Source organism: Neophocaena asiaeorientalis, unplaced genomic scaffold, assembly GCF_003031525.2.
Source record: "Neophocaena asiaeorientalis asiaeorientalis breed wild unplaced genomic scaffold, Neophocaena_asiaeorientalis_V1.1 scaffold14, whole genome shotgun sequence".
Lineage (NCBI taxonomy): Eukaryota > Metazoa > Chordata > Mammalia > Artiodactyla > Phocoenidae > Neophocaena > Neophocaena asiaeorientalis.
The window spans coordinates 8,424,293-8,444,391 of NW_020175192.1; positions in this window are offsets into that span (position 1 = coordinate 8,424,293).

The following is a 20,099-nucleotide window of genomic DNA, read 5'->3' on the forward strand; positions in this document are numbered from 1 at the left end:
AAAAAAAATCCTTTGTTGCATGTATCACTATACACCCATACATACAAACACAAGCATACAATCACATTCAAATTCATTAAGGACCTACTGTATAGCACAGGAAACTCTACTCAATATTCTATAATAACCTATATGGGAAAAGAATCTGAAAAAGAATGGAAATATATATATATATAATATATATATATATATATATATATTTATAAAACTGATTCACTTTGCTGTACACCTGAAACTAACATAACATTGTAAATCAACTAGACTCGAATAAAACATTTAAAATAAATAAATTAAAAACATTGAAAAACAAAACAAAGCAAAACAAAAAGCAGAGTAAAGATTCATCAGCCAATAAAGACAGCCTTCCAACTAGCTGTTGACTTCATTTAAGAAAATCAGTGGATGTAAAGCTATGCTTTTACCTCCAGGACATGAGCTCACAGTCCAGGCATTCCAGGCCATACTAGACGTCCAGAAGAAGAGGAAGGGTAAACAGAGAAGACCTGGCGACAGCTCTATAGAATTTATTTCCCTGTGGCAAGCTAAAGCTTTTAAAGATCTGTGCAGCAGGTGTGCCCTTCCCAGGAGCAGGTAAGTGCAAGAACTGCCTGCTTCTTCGGCTTCTGTAACTTTCCCACCGCTCAGAGCATTAAGGCTATTAACGGAAGAAACATTTCATTGAATCAGCATGAATCATTTCGCTGGAGATAGTATAAGTACCAGTAATTTTCAGATCAATTTACGTGATATTCCACTTATTTTATGCATCTCCTCATCGCTCCTCTACTTGACTGCACTAATAACACGGGCTTTTACAATTAAAATTTTTCATCTTCTCAGAGCTCACCTTTCCAGTGGATATATATTGAGACATCCTCAATATATATCGAGAGGTGGACATAAAACTTGGATGGAAACAGACCCAGTGTTTTCTTGCCTCCTTATTTTTACCTCCAGGATCTCCATATAATTAATATTTCTCCCATAAACCCCTGCCACGGCTCTGTGATATAGGCAGGAAATGGGATTACTAACACTGTTGGATTCTAAATAAGGAAGCCTTTTTCCAGCTTTGCTTTTCGAAAATGGAAACCCAGGAGCTGACACATCAGTGGCAAATGTCTATGCTGCTGCTTAGAGCTGAGATTTGGTTTATTAATTCATTTGTTCATTTAACAGACATTAAGAATATTTTACTGGCTTCTATGCTAACTCTTGTGGATGGGAAGATAAGAGACATAAGTGTTCTCCTTCATGAAGGATTCAGGTAAAGTAGACATGGTCTATGGTCAAGATTAAGACAAGAATAGTTCAAGAATAGGCAAGTCTTTTGGCCACGGGGCAAAGAAAGCCATTATGTATGGAATTCCCATTATTCTATTCCAATTGTCTTTCCGATATGATTCTTCAAAAAATATGTATGTAAAGTAGACATCTTGGGCTTCCCTGGTGGCGCAATGGTTGAGAGTCTGCCTGCCGATGCAGGGGACACGGGCTCGTACCCCAGTCGGGGAAGATCCCACATGCCGTGGAGCAGCTGCGCCCGTGAGCCATGGCCGCTGAGCCTGCACGTCCGGAGCCTGTGCTCCGCAACGGGAGAGGCCACAACGGTGAGAGGCCCGCGTACCGCAAAATAAATAAATAAATAATAAAGAAGACATCTTGATATTATACATGGGAACAAAGTAAATTTTCTAACATTGCACATCTAATAAATGCCAGAAATGAGATCCAAATATGAAAGCATCTTACTCTAGAACCATTGCCATTTCCATGATTTTTCGCCAATTTAAGTAGCATATGATTCCTTTTCTCCACCCTTTGTTTCCTGATACACCAACATATCCTTTCTGGTTATTTGCTGAAGATTTTCCTGTTGAGTTGAGTCTGATTAGGGCTAGGGGGCAGGGTTGTAGTGAGGAGAGGTAGAGGAAAATAAAGTTTGAGGAATGAGGCATAGATCTCAAACTAACCCTGAGCGTCCAGGGTTTCTTTTTCATCAGTTCAGGATCATTTATCTCACAGTGGAAAAATACTTATCTCTACATTTCTTCTTTAGCACTGTACTTGTCCATCTCAGACTGGTGCTCTTGTGGGAATATATCAGCTCGCTGTGGCCACAAACCTCTCCGAACTTAGAGACTTAAAATGACAAGCAGTTACTTAGTTCAAACCTCTGTGAGCCAGTGATTTAGCCTGGGCTCCACTTGGCTTCCCCGTGTTTGGAAGTTTGCTGAGGGTCAGCTGGCCTAGGAGGACCTCATCTACGATGTTGGGATGACTTGGCCTGGCTCATTGTGACTGGCCTGAATGTTCTCCTGGTGAGGGCAGAGGAGCAAAAGCAGACGGGGAAATGTGCAAGCACTTTTTCAAGCCCCTGTTTTCACTTCAGCTGTTAACATCCTATGGGTCGAAGCAAATCATGTGGCCAAACTCAGAATCAAGAGGTGGGGAAACTCTGCCTCTTGATAGAAGGAAATACAAAGTTGCATCGCAAAGGGCATGGATGAAGAGGAAAGAAGATTTGGGGCCACCTACCCCTGGGTCTAAACAAATGATCTTCTGACCAGAAAGGTGCACAATTTCTAGGTTTCAGGTGCTGTTTTAACTGAGCAAATAGTCTTTTTCTGCTCTCAAAGAAAGTAGAAGACTTAAATAAAATACAGTGTACTCTGTTGTTCTACTGATCAACTTCTCCTTGCTATTACCTGCCAAAATTTTGATTTATTATCATGGAACCATCATTCTCTGTTTTACCCAAGAAGTTAAACCGAAGGTTCAAAAACCAAATTTTTGAGATTTGTACAATGTTTCTTAAAGTACAATGTTTCAAAGACTCATAGAAAATCAGTTTGAACCTTGTCTGGAAGCACTCTCTGAGTATTGATAAATAACCCAGGTCAAGAATGTTTCAGTCCACATACAGAATGTTGCAGTTTCTCTACAAAACATAAAAAAAAAAAAAAGGATAAGAAAAGGATAAAAGGATAGTGTCACGAATCATCTCTGCCTAAGTAGTTGGATATGGCAAAACAGAGTTTTATTTTTCCTTTGAAATATCTCTTTATTCAAAGTTATAGGGACGGGCAGTCTGTCACCCTTTTCCAAAATGAGTCTACGGAAAAGAGTCAGAGGAAGTCTCTAATGGGGTACCAAATTAGCATAAGGAAAAAACAAACATGTCCTCTCATTATGAATTGTTAATGGCCTGTTTACTGCTGAAGCTGTCACAGAAAACAAGAAAGTCTGGTAAGTCAATAATTTATTTCAGACTGTGGAATTAATTAGGAAGACAATTAAATAATTGTGGGAAAGCAAAAAATACGTTTGGACATTTTGTTTCTAGAAGTCTGGTGGTTTACGTGGGTTTTGGATACTGCATGAGGGGTAAAAAAGAAGGAAGAGGCAGAAAGGGAGTAAACTTTCTAGGTGTTTCTTTATTATAAGATAAAGTTCACTTTCCATCAATTTCTTCAAGGAAATTTCAGTCAAACATCAAGCAGCAGTAAGCCGCCTTAATCCCTAAGAATATTTGAACGTTTTTGCGTTTCATGTAAGATGAGGTGGTCAAATTTGCTGTGGCTGCCATTTGTTTTTGCTCCATTTTGAAGTTAAACAATGAATAAATGGCCTTTTACCTTCACACCTGCCACATGAATATGACAACAGTAAATCCAAATGAAAATTAAAACTATCTTAAGTATATTTTAAACCAACTGTCTTTAAAGACTTCAAGTCAGTTTATAGACTTCTTTTTCCCAGAAATAATAAAATTTCAATAGAAATCAAAATTCATCAAACAGCATTTTCCATGCTGGAATTATAGCTGTCATATCTGTTTCAAGGAAGCTGCTTCCATGCCTTAGTACCCACCTACATTAATAAAGAAAATGTTTGGTGATCTGATTACAGGAAATAATTCTTTATAACAAGCAGTACTGCAGAGATTGGACTTGGTTATGCTCTGGATTGATGACAATAGAAGTCTACTAGGCAATGCTGGGGCTTCTTTGTTGTGATGTGTTGACCAATACACCTGTCCCTTTGTCCTTTATATTCCCTACTACAAAAAAAAAAAAAATCATCATTCTAAAAATACCCACCAAAAGGCTTTTAAAAATTAGTCTAGTACTTGGAATGGGAACTCTAAAGCTGGATTACATGATGGACAATGTCAACTACAAATTGGTACTTGCCATCTACCTCTACAAGGACTCAATTATGAGCTGTTGCAGCTGCTAGCTTTCAACACCCCCTGAAAGGAGTTTCAGGGTGAAGATCAGGAATAAGGCACTCTGTGCTATGGGAAAAACTGGCAGAACAGGTCTTCAGATAGTCAGATATTTTCAGGAGAAGATTTTATGAGCCCAATTCTTGCATCTCCTCATATCTAGAAAAGTACTAAGATCCTTCATGGTGACGTCTGCTCCTCGTGACTAGCAGTGACCTTCACGAGACTAGCAGAACCTTTTGCAAAAAATAAGCACTTGATTGCATGTACTCCCCCTTCACCAAAATCACATGTATTCTGAGCTCCCCCCCACCTCCTTGGCGCAGTTCCTCAGAGCTGTCTCCCAGGCTATAGTCCTCATTTTGCCCCAAATAAAACTTAACTCACAACTCTCACATTGTGCATTTTTTTCAGTCGATGACACTTTTTAATTTTTTTTTTCTCTTGTAAAGTCACTACAGAGAAATCTAGAGGGAGGTCAACTGAAAAAAAAAAACAACAACATACCATGTGAGCTGAGTTAAGCTTTATTTGGAGCTTACTGAGGACTATAGCCTGGGAGACAGCCTCGCAGATAGCTCTGAGGAACTGCTCCAAAGAAGTAGCGGGGAGGGTCAGTACATACGTGATTTTTGTGAAGGGGGTACGTGCAATCAAGCACACATCTCGGTAGAAGGTTGCCGTTAGTCACGAGAAGCAGAAGTCTCTGTTAATGGTTTTAGTACTTTTCTAGATATGAGAAGATGTAAGAAACTGGGTTCATAAAATTTTCCCCTGAAAATATCTATCTATCTGAAGGCCTGCTCTGCTAGTTTTTCCCAGAGCACAGAGTGCCTCATTCTTGAGCTCCACCCTGAACACCTTTCTAGGTGTGTTGAAGGTCAGCGACTGCAGCGGCCACTGACTTCATTCAAATGGTGAAGTGACAGTCTTTAGTTTTCAGGCACAAGAAACAAAATCTTGAAAAATGACATTGTTATTCTGAAAAGCTTAACAACCTACTAACCACCAAGTTCCTTTCCCCTGTTAGAAAAGATTCTTCAGCCTGGCTTCTCACTGTTCTGTTACTGCCTGCTATTACAGAGGAGAATCCAGAAAAAGAAGTCAGCCCTAGAAAGTGCTTATGCTAAGACATGATTTGGACACTTCTATAGATTAAAAAAAAAAAAAGCAAAATCATCTTCATCCTCATCATCCTCATCCTCCTCCTCCTCCTCATCATCATCTGGGGAAAAAAATCTTAGACTTTCCTATTGCTGCCTGCCTGCAACTCCAGATATTTTTCATTGGTCACCAACCAGGTCCGAGATCGGAAGAGGTCTCCAGCTCCCAGTATGGGCACTCCACAGAGGACCTCAGGACTTGAGAACTAAAAGAATACTAAGGAAACAGTCCAGTTACTGAAATAGAAGCTCAATTCTTCAAACCGCTGTGATGCTTGTTATCCATTTCTGAAGCACATGGTGGGCATGAGGCTGGCAAGGTAGGAAACTGAAGTTCAGGAAAAAGCCGGTGCCATGATTTCTGCACAAGCTCGGATTCAGACTCCCTGAAGATCAGGATGGTCTTGGCAACTGGAAGGTTGAGAAGTAAGTCTACTGCTCATAGAGATCCAGAAACCCCAGCTGTGAGAAGGAGGAAGGATACGAAAGCTAGGAACCTACAAACTTGGAGAGGGTCCCTGGCCCATCCTGAAATCTTAACATGTGCTTTTGGACCAGCTACTCTTCTCTTCTTTAAATGGTTATATAGATAGATAGATAGATAGATAGGTAGCTTTGTATCTTTATACATATATATCTGTAAATACATTATGTGCATGTAACTTTATATATAAAGATATGTATTTACAGATGCAAATCCTTCTCATTTGGCTGACAGAGAGAATATTTTATGCACATAAATTACTACTGGATTATTTCCATTATTATCTACACAAGTGGAGGAAACAAATATTTGCTGAAAATAACTCAACGATGAGAGAGAGAGAACCAATCAGAAGCTGTTCTCTGAGTTCTGTTCTTTGTTTGTCAGGCTTCAGTGGGGAAATGGGATGGAGATGGGAAGTTTCCACAAAGCCAGCTGGCTGGTGAGTACTTCCTCTATGCACTGGAAGCATGAGGGCATTCAAGAGGGATCAAATCAGCTGGAGGCCACACAACAAAACTGCATGATCTATAAAGCAGAAACTAACACACCACTGTAAAGCAATTATACTCCAATAAAGATGTAAAATAAAGTAAAATAAATTGTCAATAAAAATCCAAAGAAAACTAAAACAAAAACAAACAAAAAAAAACTGCATGATTTAGAGTTTCACTGGCCTGAAGTTACTGGACCAGATGATCTTTCAAATTCCCTTGAAGGCTCTGTTTCTGTAATCACTGAAGTTGCCTAGTTTGGAATCCAGCATGTCCTTAGGTCTGGCCCATTTTGGTAGGAGTTGTGTCAATTCAGCAGAGCTTGTAGCCATAGTTTTGTAAGCTGGGAGCTCTTGAAAGTTGGCCAACAGGTGGATGCTTGTCCATAACTTAAATTAGCATCAGCCTTTTCTGAGAAAAGGCTAACAATTTCTTTAGATTATTTCCTTCTTCCTTACTTTTGCATTGAGAAGTCCTTTCTTCTATTAAGAAAATCTTTTGAACTTAGGATATTCATTGTTATTTTTCAAAAGTCCATATTTAACAACTATAAAATGGCAACACTGGTTCTAGCACGCCTATCTTTTTTTTTTCTTTTCCCTTTTGTTTTTAAATGCATTTGGTCTGTGAAATTTCAAAGATTAGGAACCACTTTGCAGGAAGATTTCTGTGATTACTCAGATTCATAAAAGGGAGCAGAGATTTCCATTCATGCAGTCAACAAAAGTATTCACTGAGCATCTACTATGTACCAGTCACTGTACCAGAGACAGATAATAAACAACAAATACGATTTTAAAAAATAATTCGCTTGTATATCACCAAGAGGTTGTTGAACCTGAATTCAGTTCATTGGAATCAGTATATGTTCCTCTGTCAGATTCCACATTCTAGGCTCAGTTAATTTGGGATAAATAAGGCAGAGCTCAGTCCTTTAAGATGTTCATTTTCTAATACAGAAGATGAAGTAGGACACTGTTTCCTTTCTAGGTTATGAGTTCTTAGCTGATGAGAACTAATAAACAGATTTTTTTTAAATTCTAAGTTTCATAACAGAGTTATCTCCTAGTCGTTAAAACTGTTGAAATGCACTTGCTTTGCAGTCTCTGTACCTATGGTATCCATATTTTCCTTTTTTTTCTTTTTCCTGGTTATGATAAGCTTAGCCCCACACTTAAAGCTTAGTCCTCACATCCCACCATCCAGTCCAAGCAGCTGACATACCAAAAACAGTGAAGCAGCACGGGCACTTGAGATCGTGTGGTCCTGACAGCACACGAGCCAACAGACTACAGTGTGGGTACCATCAAGCTACTCAGCTTAGTCCAAGAGTGTGAGCACCTCAAAGCTTCACTTGGTTTTCAGAGACAACGAACGGGGCTCTGGGTATGCGTATTAAGAACCCAGTTCAAAGCCCAAGTGAAGCATGTTTAGAAAATAGATGAGCACTCCTTGGATCAGGTTCTGTTACTGAGTCAAGTTTTAGTAGGTACATAAATGGTTGTATTTTCCCCTCAAATTGCTGCACAGGTGGGAGATCACAGAGAGATGATGCAAATGAGCTCGCAGTTTAGAACAAATTAAAAAACGGTGCCAGATATTAACATGCAAAATGCCAATACTGCATATGTACAACAGTCAATGGAATATTGAATAGGATTTTTATTTTTATTTGACTTCCAGCTTATGTCAGTGAGCATTTCACAAGCTGGGACAGGGGAAGAGACAATGAAGGGGTGCTATTCCCATTGTTGAGCCCATAAAACCCATCAGGTTCCTGCTTCCGGTGAAGACAGATTCTAGGTTAGAAAGAGGAGACCTTAACAGATGGAACTGGGAGAGAGCCAGATTTTACATGCCAGGGGCGCTTTGGGGAAATAAAACCTTCTGGCATTTTGGTTGTGTTTATCCCAAAATGTTTGCGGGGAAAACAGTGTATTTGCATTTTTGTAAGCAAATGATGATAATCATAGGTTTCTGAGAGATATTAATCAGGGAAGATTCAATAAAAACAGAAAAATTTGAATATGCATGCTTTGACCCTCCCTGACCCTCAGAAGCAGAGGCTCCCAGATGACCCTGTGAGTGGAGTAGGGGAAGAGTGTGGACTATTTTCAAATTCTATGCAGGGAATGACCAGGGTCCCAGCCCGTTGCCAGGTTGGGTTTCTGGGGGTAGGGGGGATGTAGCAAAGCTCTCTGATGCTCTTTTTAAATTTTTATTTTATATTGAAGCATAGTTGATTAACAATGTTGTGTTAGTTTCAGGTGTATAGCAAAGTGATTCAGTTACACATATACATGTATCTATTCTTTTTCAAACTCTTTTCCCATTTAGGTTATTGTGACAGCTCCTTCCCCTTTGCCCTCCTTGGCCTCCCAATCACTCTGCCTGCCTGACACGTGCTGACTGGGCTGTTATACCCCCTTCCTCCCAGCTCCCACCACCTAGTCAAAGAACAGAGTTTACTAGTCAATGAACTTCAGCTAGCTCTCAAACATGATGTGTCTATAGTAATTACTCTGTATCAGTTTGAGCCAATAAACCTCCTGTTTTTCCAGTCCATCTGTTGATCCAATTTGATCAAAAAGATGTACTGGCACTTCTAGAAAATTCTTTGACAAATAGCAAGATTTTTCTGACTTCACAAGAGGAAAATGTTTGTAAAAGCCGGTTTGGTTCATTGATTCCTTAAGTCCACAAGTATTTATTAAATGTTTAGGCACTTCCTCAGGTGAACAATCTCTTTTTTTCTTTCGTCTAATTCTTCATAATTATTCACAGCTACTTGAAAATAGTCCATTTCCCCAAATAAATCAACCAGGACAAGTACTGCTCTTTGCTCTTCTGCAGTTTTATTCACAGATAATCTCCTCCTACCCCCTGTATTGGTGGTCACCAGGCATAAGGAGATTCTATCAGATGATAAGTATACATGAGGCTCAGGACTTGCCACTGGGATCAGTACAGACAATAAGTTCACAGAAATGAAAGGAGTTAACGGATATGTCACTGCTCAAACTTCCCTTCCTAAACATTTTAAAAAATAATTTTTGTGTTTTTGTGCAAAGTAATATATGAATACAGTTTGAAAAATACAATCATAATGAAGGTTCACCTAATGAAAATCAAACATCCATTGCCACTACCTTTCCCCGCTCTGATTCCAGCTCCCTAGAGAGAATCATTTCTGTCTCTGCTTTTTCTTTATTCCCTGATGCTCTCTGATACATATCTAAATAATACGTCTAGACTGCTCTTTTCATTCACTCACTCATTCTAGAAATAACTGCTTATTGTGGGCCAACACCTTTTAAGGAACATATGTTAAGAAGTGACAAAGCGAGAGAGAGGCATGAACATATATACACTTCCAAATGTAAGGTAGATAGCTAGTGGGAAGCAGCCGCAAAGCACAGGGAGATCAGCTCCGTGCTTTGTGACCGCCTGGAGGGGTGGGATAGGGAGGGTGGGAGGGAGGGAGACGCAAGAGGGAAGAGATATGGGAACATATGCATATGTATAACTGATTCACATTGTTATAAAGCAGAAACCAACACACCATTGTAAAGCAATTATACTCCAATAAAGATGTAAAAAAAAAAAGTGTTTAAAAAATCACACCCATTTGGCCCATTCTTGAAACATGTTACATCCTCTTATCTATTGATGAACTTCTGCTCATTCCCTTTGGTCTTATGGATTTAGACCTTTTTGCAGACGGATCATTTCAAGGGGCTCTGAGGAAAGAGAGGAGAGAAGCATTGTGCTCAGGTCACTTCCACCAACAGAAATGTCCTAATCTTCTCTTTGTGGAAACTTATTGGACTCATAAGAACCTGGAATGAGATGAGGCCCATTTTACATTCGAAGAGCCAGAAGTTGCCTCAGCTGTGTTGGAGAAAACACGGAGTCATAGAAAAGCACAGGGCTGGGAGCTGGGAAGCCTAGACTACATCCATCATCGTGGCAATAACCTCGGCGTTCACAGTACTTGGCAAATAGCATGAGCTATCATGGTATTTATTTATTTGTTTGTTTGTTTTTATTGAAGTCTAGTTGATTTACAATATTGTGTTAGTTTCAGGTGTACAGCAAAGTGATTCAGTTATATATATGTAACTGAATTTTTTTTCAGATTCTTTTCCATTATTACAAGGTATTGGATATAATTCCCTGAGCTATGCAGTAAATCCTTGTTGTTTATCTATTTTATATACAGTAGTTTGTAACTGTTAATCTTATACTCCTAATTTATCCCTCCACTCCCCTTTCCCTTTTGGTAACATTAAGTTTGTTCTCTATGTCTGTGAGTCTGTTTCTGTTTTGTGAATAAGTTCACTTGTATTATTTTTTTTAGATTCCACACATAAGTGATATCCTATAATATTTGTCTTTCTCTGTCTGTCTTACTTCACTTAGTATGACATGGTTGTTTATTACTATCTTCAGTGTAGTTACCATGTACTTAGCTCACTCTATTTGCCAAGCACTGTGAATGCTGGACTGATTTTCTCATTTAAAGTAAGTACTTTAATATCACCCCATTTTTCAGATGAAACAACTAAGGCCTAGAGACGTAATATTTTTCCAAGTTTTCAGAACACAAGTAGGAGTTAAATCCAAACCTGTTTCACAGACTTAGAGAACGAACTTATGGTTACCAGGGGGGAAAGGAGGGGGAGGGATGGATTGGGAGTTTGGGACTGACATGTACACACTGCTATATTTAAAACAGATAACCAGCAAGGACCTACTATATAGCACAGGGAAGGAACTCTGCTCAATATTCTGTAATAACCTAAATGGGAAAAGAACTCGAAAAGGAATAGATACATGTATATGTATAACTGAATCACTTTGCTGCACACCTGAAAGTAACACAACATTGTTAGTCAACTATACTCCAATATCAAATAAGAATTTTTAAAAGTCCAAGCCAGTTTCTAGAGCCCATGTTTATGTTATTCTCCCCTTAGTTTAGTCAATTCAATAAATATTAGTTGAAGTGCCACTGTTCGCCAGACACTGCTCTGCTACCAGGTTCTGGACACAGAGATGAATAAGGCTTGGCACATCTGACAGCTATGGGGACACTATTTACGTCCTCATGGTCTCATCACTGATTCACACACCATCTGCTGGGGACTTCCAGGTGGGCTCCAATTCCTGACTTACTACTACGTGCTGACGGCTTCTCCCCTTAGCACGTGCCCTGTCCCCTGACACTAAGCACCACTAAGAGCTGGTGCTGTCCTTGCTCGTTTGAGGTTAGGATGTGTGGGAATTACCACGCAGGAGGACACCCCTCAATAGCTGGAGGGCAGAAGCTGATGCATAAACAGTAGACTATTCCGGAGGCATTCTGGAGGCTTCCCAGGAGGTCCCTGGGGGGTTGGATCCCCTTTTCCACAGCAGGAACCTCTAAATCACATTCTTAGATTGGCTTTTTTTTCTTCTCTTTTTCACTCTCCCTCAGCCTCTTATTCCTGTTCCCTGAGATCACCTTCGTCTCAAGGATTGCTTTCAAGGAAGCCCGAGTCAAGATGTATGCTAAGGGTAAGCCAGTATACTTTAGTTAGTGCTAAGATACGGGTGATGTAGAGATACAGGTGATGTGGAAACATAAAGGGAGGAGTACTCAGCCAGATGAAGACAGATGAGAGTCAGAGGGGCCTTCTGGAGGGAGTGACACCTGGAGGGTAAATGTAGTTACCTATCTTCCTTCAGATAGAGCAAAATGAACAAAACAGAACCAAGTGTGACACATGGGCATTCACTCATTCACCTATGCTTTCATAATGATTTATTGGATAACATACTTGCTAGGGAAACAGCATTAAAACAAACCATGGCCCTGCCTGGGTGGGGCTCATCTGAAGAAACACACAGACAGTTGAGCAAAAATCTACATAAAACGAGAAGTGGACAAGTGCTGTAAAGAAAATGAAAGTAGTGTAAGAGATATAATTCTGCCACTGAGTCCAATGTGTAGGGTTTTTTTTCCCTACACCACTAAGAAATTATCAACACCAGCTGGATGCGTTACCACCCAACTCAATTCTGACGCTATCTACCTGGAGACAGCATCAGATTCCCCAAGTTAAGTGATCAGTCCCACAGGACTGTCTCACTGCAGATACCAAATGAAAACCCAGGTTGTTTCCTGAGCTTCTGACCAAGTGGCGATTGATCAAAAGTTCCCAGGACTTCCCTGGTGGTCCAGTGGTTAAGACTCTACGCTCCCAACACAGGGGGTCTGGGTTCAATCCCTGGTCAGGGAACTAGATCCCACATGCATGTCACAACTGAGAAGTCCGCATGCCGCAACTAAGATCCCGCATGCCGCAACTAATATCCAGCGCAGCCAAATTAATTAATTAATTTAAAAAAAAGTTCCCGTGACACCCCTCCTTGAGTTCAATTAATTTGCTAGAGCAGCTCACAGAACTCACAAAACTAGTTTACTCACTAGATAACTGGTTGATTGCAAAAGACAACAAAGATGATAGGGTGCGGTCCCAGAGGAGATTCTGTCCTTGCGGAGTTTCTGGCCCAGCTCAGCAGCACATGGATGCATCCTTGTTCACCAACCCAAAAGCTCTCTGAACCATGGTCCTGTTGGGTTTTTATGGAGGCTTCATTACATAGGCATTAAATCATTGGCCACTGGTCATTTATCCATCCTCTTTCCCTCCCATGAAATCAGGGAGTTGGGCTGAAAGTTCCAACCCTTTATTCATGTTTGGGTCCCCTGGTGGCCAGCCCCCCCATTTTTAGGAGATTTCTGAAAGTTACCACATTAACAAAAACCCAGTTGTGGTGGAAAGGGACTTGTTATGAATAACAAGACATCCATTTCACCTTCATGGCTCTGAAATGATTTCAGAAACTGAGGACAAGAGACCAAATATTATAGCAAAAGATGCTCCCTTTTCTCTAGTAGCTCAGGACATGCTAAGAGTTTAGGGAGCTGTGAGCCAGGAACCACAGATGAAGAATAAATATATATTTCTTTAAATCACAACATCACAGGGACAGAGAAGGGCGAGGATGCTATTTTTAAGAGGCTGGTGTCCAAGATGGCAACTCAAAGGAAGAGTATTTGATTTAAGAACTGGATGAAGTGAGGGCACCAGCAACCACCTGGGGCAAGAGTGTTATGGGCATCCATGAACATGTGAGGTGTGTTCAGGAAATACAGCGAGCTTGAAGCACTGAAAGGGGAGGGTAGAAGGAGAGTCAGCCAAGACTTGAAAGGGCCTTGAAGTCCAGCTGAGGACTTTGTCCCCGCTAAGGGCTTTAACCTAATTTTGTCACTTTTTCTGGGATTGAGTTCTCTCATAAAATGAGGAAGTTATAAATTTACAAAGTTCTTTATAATTTTTACATCCCACATCCCACACACCTAAATTTAAGCCCTTTGGCAGCTCAAGCCCGTGATAGCCCCGTTTTTCAATTCTTCTTTGAAAGCTTGGATGGTTTATGGGGAGGAAGACTTCTCAGTCAAGTGAAGTATATGAAAGTGTTAAAACACCCTATTTCCCAAATATAGGTGAAGTTAGAGCGTAACTTATGCTGGCATGGCCCAGCTGGATGACACCCCTGACAGCTCCCCCCAAATGTGGTGCCCCGTAGGGACCTGTCCTCTGTGGCTCCAGGTGGAGGATAGGACTCTCCTCCTTTTGTGTATGTAATCCTGGGTAAGTGAGGACAGAGGGAGCTCGCCCCAAGCCCTAGGTTTGAAGAAGTTCCACCTGTCACACCCGGAACTCAGAGTTCACCTCTGAGAATGTGTTTGTAGGAGGAGTGGGGACAGAGGCTACAGAGACTGGCAGCTGCCAACTTTTAACTGCGATCTCTGGAGAACCTTTCTGATTGGTCCCGATTGGTATTATAATCCAGCCTGGCTCCTTTTAAACAATGAGAGCAAAATAAGTGTTCCACGTCCTTCCAAGTTAGAAAGGGCAAATTGAATGAAGGTGAGCTTAGCAACATGGAAGTAAGACAAGGTTTTAATAACATCAAGGCTTGACTCTTGGTTCTCCCACTACCTGGCTCTACCCGGAGGGTATTACAACATCTTGGATACCAGGACCATCATCTGTTACACCTTAGATCATAATAGTCACCTGATATAACTATTCTAAGTGTCACAATAAATGTACGTAAAAATGTCTGGCCCTTAAAAGATGGCAGATTCTGCCAGGATTATCATCGATGATGAATCAGTACTGTGTCTTCCTACGGATGAAGAAAACTTTAGATCCTGAGGAGAACCTCCTCTTTGAGCTTAGCCTGCCTATGGTAACACGGCACTTGAGGATCTAGGGTCTCTACCTCGGATGTATATTCTTCTTCCTTTGGCTTGAAGTTTTAAGCTGCTTACAACATGTGGAATTCAAAGCTGCAGGCATTTGACTGTCAGAACTGTGAGGAAGATTAACAACAGGTATTTGAAAAGAAAACAGTAGGCAGTTAAGGGGCCGTTCTTGGAGTATGATTTATGAAGGTTTTCATGACAAGACCATGGTTTTGATGAGAAAAGAGTACACGTTTCGTGAAACTCAACTACATGGGTGTTTTGATAAACAAGATGCTCTGGACCAGTAGATGCTATTCATATACCTAAAGCAGCTTGAGAGCAAACAGTCAAAGGAAATACCAAAGTGATAGAGAGGCAGCCCTGAGGTCCACTCTAACAATAAAATTTTGTGGCCCTCATTTTATGTCATCTGAACCACAGGTGACACTTCGTTTATGTTTTACAGAGGTATCAATTTATCAGCCTCAAGCCGTGCCTTGCAGAAAGTCCCCAGTTATTTTATTAAGTGCGGCTGTAAAATAATTGTATATTAAAGATTTAAAAAAGCTTCATAAAACTGTATTTAATATATGAAGGCACAAGAAAAAGAAAGGGTTTAGAGTTATAGCTCATCGCGATGGTCCTAAGAATTATTCAGTCATTAAAAAGGCTTAGTCCTGCAAGATTCTCCCGAGAATATATTTCATATGACAATGAACTTGGTGCCATCAGGAGGAATTGTACACACAAATATCTAAGTTGTACAGTATTTGATGCTGGTGGTCATTGTTTACAGCTACTTCAGCCATTCATTTTAAAATCTATTTGATTGAGCTCTGTTTCATTTTACTTTGCTTTTTTCCGAGAGCCTTATGGGTAACCGGCCAACTTGAACTAATTTGTGAATGGCGTGTTGTGGCATCATTCTTTTCCACCACATGGCAGTCCATATCCATCAGAAGCTACCTTACCCAAGCCTAAGGCTTCAGCTGTCCTCTTGTTCTGCCATGTTATTCATCTGTTACCTTCCGCTCCAGAGAAGCAGTTACAACATAAACCAGGTGTGCCCACTGGAATAACTTGATTGAGAAGATTATATCTAAACAAGGATCAGCTATTAAGTTTCATCAAGCCACATTTTCCCTCTATTTCAAAGAAACAGCAGGTGAGTTAGACTGGTTGCTTGCTAAAGAAAAACACATTAAGAAGGCTTAAACCTCAAGCAAGCATGGCTATAGAAGTGTCATTGGTGATAAAAATCTAACCCGTAGGACATTTCTACAGCTATAACCTAGATGATTGAGATGAACATTACTATTTTAGGTTTAACACAGAGAATTTTGCGCCTCAAGGGGTACTTCTGAATCCCCAAGACGGTACCCAGCACCACTGAAAAATGTCTCTACACGTTAGGTAGCTACATGAATTCGACGAAAATATTTAGAACATACGTCTTCAGCAATGGGTTCTTGGCTGCTGCAAATATATCAAAATGACTGTACTTGGGCAAAATGGGAGAAAGGAAGGCAAGTGACAGTTTAAAGAAGATTAGAAAAACCATCCAACTTTTAGGAAGATTAAAAAAGAGAGAGCCAGGAGGATCGTTTATAAAAGGAAGGATGTAAATTCTTTACAACCTGATTGGTTTTCCCTGGAATTTGCTTGTTTTGATGAAACTGTTATTTCTGAAGGACTGAAAGCCCTTTTTTAATGTGAATAAAAAGGTACTGGGAGTTGACATGTTGTTAGTCTGTGGCCTCAGGAGACTATCTCTGAAGACCTAATTAGGTTACAAACATGTGAAATGAGTTTAGTAATCCCTTTGTGGGAGGTTTCAGGGTGGCTGATTTCTGCATTTTGGAATGGTTAACACTTCCCAGGGCATCCTTTGTGAACTCTATAAATCACTGCTTTTCTGCCTTTCATAAAACAGCTAAGTTATCATCAAAGACTCATTTTAGTCAGATGACCTTTTCTATAGTGAAAAAATTAAAGATGTCTTGGGGTTTTCATTGACTTTATGATAGAGTTCCTGACAAAGTTTGCACATATCCTAAGTTTTTTTTTTTAATAGCTTCTCTGCCAAACGGAATAACGAGTCTGATTTATGTTTTTTAAATCAATCATTCCAAGGAATTAAAGAGCACACTCTTTAATTGAATGAAATGAGGTTTGCGTTTTAGGATCCAATGCTTTTCTTCCTAGTAGCCTCTAATAGTGAACTGAGGACAAAGCAGTGTCAGCTCAGGGAAGTCAGAGGTGGCATGTGTGACAGAAAAAAGAATGGCCTTGGGGGGGGTCACAGGAGAGCAAACCACTCAAACTTTTGCTTATCGTAACTTTGCAATGGAAATAATAATATGTACCTCATATTCTAATTTCTCTAATTAAATGTGTTAAAGTAAGAGAAAGCGTTTTGTCAAAAGGAAAGTATTGAACAAGTAGAAGATATTTTCACATGTGCAGAGTCATACAAGTTCCCTATGGCCAGTACATGTGTTACTAGTAGTTAAATAATTCACTGAATTATTGACTATGAGATCACAGATTTTAGTACACCTGGGTCGATTATAGGCAGAAAGAGAGCATATTGGTCATCCCGATTAAAATACATGGCATTACCCACCAAAATGCATGTCATTATTCACCAGGAAATGAGAATAGTAGCCACTACTGGAAACCCCTCTAGTAAAAGGTATGTGGTCTCATAGCAATCCAGTTGGTCAGATGATTCAGTATTAAAAATAAAAGAAATGCTCTTACAGAGTTGGTGTTTGCATGGATACTCAGATAAACCGGACTATAAGTTTCATAAGGACAGGAATCTTTTTTTTAATTTTGTTTACTATTTACCCCAAAAGCCTGGGCAATTTCATATATATATATATGTATATATACATATATATATATATGACAGAATACATATTTGTTGATCGTGAGAATAAAATAAAGAAAAAAGTGGACTGAAAACATCCCATAAGTAAGATTGAATCTTAATTTTCTACATCTTTTGGAGGCACAGTAGACTTCAAAAAGCCAGCTCGCTGGTGCTCCAAATACAGCCAGAGCTGGATAATCCATGTTGAGTTTATCCTTCCTTTGATTGGATTGGCTTTGGGACCACTGTAAGGTGAGTTCCTGTTTTGTGCAGGGTTCTAGCTGGTCCCCTCGGAGGTAGCTCTGTTCTCCCCTGCCAGCACATATATGTTTTCATTCCCACTCAAGAAATCCCCAGAATATTCTGTTATGGCACAGTTGACCATGGACTCTAGTTCTCCAGCCAAGCTCACTTCTGAACAAGAGCAGAAATGGTTCTATGGGGCAGGAAACAAGGCTAGGTAAACTTTCTTAAAAAAGGCAGCTGGGGAAAAAAAAAAAAAAAAGGCAGCTGGGGGACTTCCCTGGTGGCACAGTGGTTAAGAATCAGCCTGTCAATGCAGGGGACACTGGTTCAAGCCCACGTGCCGCAGAGCAACTAAGCCTGTGCGCCACGACTACTGAGCCTGTGCTCTAGAGCCCGCGAGCCACAATTACTGAGCCCATGTGCTACAACTACTGAAGCCCGCTCACCTAGAGCTCGTGCTCTGCAACAAGAGAAGCCACCGCAATGAGAAGCCCTCGCACCACAACGAAGAGTAGCCTCGGCTCACCGCAACTAGAGAAAGCTGGTGTGCAGCAATGAAGACCCAATGCAGCCAAAAATAAATGAACGACTAAATAAATAAATAAATTTATTTTTTTTAAAAAGGCAGTTGGTACCTAATATGCATAGAGGTTTTAAATCTATCTAATAGATTGTGTTAATAAGAAAATTATGCAGTACCAACTGTGTACAAGTCACTCCACTGAACCATGTGAATTCAAATAGAAGATACAGTTCCTGCATTTGAAGGAGCTTAAAACTCTCATTGGATTGATATTATCTGTACAGTGGCATTTCCTGATAATAGATGGTATTTTGAAAAGGCAATACAGATTATGCTGGGCTCAGTTTGTCAGGTAAGACTTCAAGGTAGAAGTGGAATTTCAGCTGCCTCTGAAGGGTGTGGAACAGGAATGAAAAGTACATTCCAGTAAAGGTGAATATAGAACTCTGCTGAATGCACTGTTGTGACCTAAATGGGAAGGATAGCCAAAAAAGAGGGGATTTATATATGTATAGCTGATTCATTTTGCTGTACAGTAGAAACTAACACAACATTGTAAAGCAACTATACTCCAGTAAAAATTAATTTTTAAAAAAAGGTGAATATAATAAACAAAGACAAAAAAGAGTGGAAATGTACAAGACGTATTTGGTAAAATTCAAGAACAGTCACTGGAATAAGGGAGTAAAAGAGAGCATAGCAGGAGATAAACCTTGAAAAAATACTACCTTTTATATTAATATCCTTTGGACTTGAAGCACTATAGCAAAATGCATCTAGGGGCCAGGCAGGGACACAAATCTCTGAATTAGGCAAAAAACAGAGTGTGGCAACCTGCAAGGACTTGAACAGGCCATTTTCAAATTACTAAAATTAACTAAAGTGTTAAAGTCAATTTTTTTTTTTTTTTTTTTTTTGCGGTACGCGGGCCTCTCACTGTTGTGGCCTCTCCCATAGCGGAGCACAGGCTCTGGACGCGCAGGCTCAGTGGCCATGGCTCACAGGCCCAGCCACTCTGCGGCATGTGGGATCTTCCCGGACCGGGGCACGAACCCGTGTCCCCTGCATCGGCAGGCGGACTCTCAACCACTGCGCCACCAGGGAAGCCCTAAAGTCAATTTTTAAAGTGCTGAATTGACCCCCCAAATGAGGTCTTCCCAAGAACTACCATCTTGCAACCAGTAACTAAAGAACAAGAAAAATACATAAAAGTAAGCACAGTTTGAAATAAATGAAGTAGAAATGTTTAGGATAATTAGAGTCAATGTGTATGTATTTACACATATAGTCTCAAGGCCTTCCTGTTACCAGAAAGAGGAAGTACAAGTCAATTTACCAAAACGAAAGTCATTGCTTTAGGTAGATGTTCCCAGGTCCCTAAAATCTGAGTAAGCTACAGAGCTGTAGTTTGCAAAGTTTAACATGCATGAGAATCATTAGGAAGGCCTGGTAATAAAAAACACAGACCGCTCAACGCCATCCTCAGGGATTCTGATTCAGTAGATCTAGGCTGGGGCCCAAGAATTTGGGTTTGAAACAAGTTTCCAATGCTAATGCTCTGATATGGAGATTACACTTTGAGAACCAATGGGTCTAGAACGAGCTACATCATCCAGGCACCGCTGCTACTACAGTTCGTCTTATAAAGGACATCAGCAAATAAAATTTCACAAACCTAAGTGTTCTTTGAATGACTTCCAGATATTGTTCTTTTGTGGTTGAGTCATAACTTTGGTTAAACCTTTTTATGTATGAGGATTAAAAATACATTCTAA